At 50.8% G+C, this 1,190-nt stretch overlaps 1 protein-coding gene across 1 annotated transcript in view; it reads left to right on the top strand.

Moving 5' to 3' along the window:
* Nucleotides 1-752: 752 nt before the first annotated feature.
* Nucleotides 753-1,190, top strand: part of LRRC72 (leucine rich repeat containing 72) — a 125,037-nt gene continuing 124,599 nt past the window's right edge. The window contains exon 1 of the mRNA XM_014544664.1: nt 753-1,047. The gene's annotated coding sequence lies outside the window, so the exon portion shown is untranslated. The remainder of the gene's footprint in view (nt 1,048-1,190) is intronic.

Here is a 1,190-nt window from a genome sequence, read left to right as displayed (position 1 = left end):
GTTTCAGATATAACCACAGGGCAGATTACATGAATCAAGGGTGATTAGGACTCTTTACAATTCCACTTTCCAAATGACAATATTAAAAAAGTAAAATAACAATATGCAAAGCAACTTGGGCCCCCTGGCTTCTTCGGTGTATGAAAGCATTGCGGGGAGAGGGGCGGGCGGGTGCTACTATCCTTTGACTAGAATCTCACTAACTTCCTTTTCCTTAAAGCTGCCAGCAAAGGCTATGCTAAAAGATGCCATCTATCTTTAATTCAAACATCTCACATCAATCCAAGGTTTAAAATACTATCATAGCTCCCCACTGGCTTCAAGAAGCTTAAACACCTCAACAACACGAACGTGGACCTTTGCAATCCCCGTGTTCCCCCCTCCAGCCTCACCCCATGCTCCCTCACATTCATTACTCGATGCTAAAAACAAGGCTAATAAAATAGCATACCCCTCTTTTCATCTCCTTAGCTCCACACTACAGCTCCTCTAATTCTCCTCATCCCATCACTCTCTCTCCTTCATTTCCCCAACTAGCTAATCAGCCCATTTTCCTAATAAAATAAGGCACGTACTGGCCTCAAAGTAGAACCCTTAAATCTGTTTCATCCATTAAAATACTTAAAAATCAGCCCAGTGTGGCTCAGCGTGGACCTATGAACCAGGCGGTCACGGTTCAGTTCCCCGACAGGGCACATGCCCAGGTTGCAGGCTGATCCCCAGTGTGAGACCTGCAGGAGGCAGCCCATTGTTGATTCTCTCTCATCACTGATGTTTTTGTCTCCCTCTCCCTCTCCCTCCCTTAAAAAGGGCTTGGATTAAATTCTCCTCAGTCCACCTTCCACACCTAGTAATCAGCAGTGTATCTTCTATGAATTGCTCAGTTGGCCTTGGTGAATGCATGGGTAGAATGAATGCGCCAAGGCCCGCGCGCATGCGCCACAGGGAGAAAGCCTAGGAATGGGAAGACGAGAATGTGCGAGGCTGTAGGAGGGACAGGCAGGGGCAAGGGGACTCCGGGCCCAGCTTCTCCTCCTGGGGCCACAGGTAGAACTAACGTCTGCTCGCCCCCCCCCCATGCCCCCTCTGCCCAGCTTCGCGGCGAGCAGGCTTTCCCCGCCGCTCGAAGGCCGGGCCCCGCTGTCACCGGGCAGAGCTGCGGTCTCTGAAGTGCGGGCGGGAATGGCGCC

This window comes from Myotis brandtii, unplaced genomic scaffold (genome assembly GCF_000412655.1).
Source record: "Myotis brandtii unplaced genomic scaffold, ASM41265v1 scaffold374, whole genome shotgun sequence".
NCBI classification, from domain to species: domain Eukaryota; kingdom Metazoa; phylum Chordata; class Mammalia; order Chiroptera; family Vespertilionidae; genus Myotis; species Myotis brandtii.
This window is presented reverse-complemented; position numbering and strand designations above follow the sequence as displayed.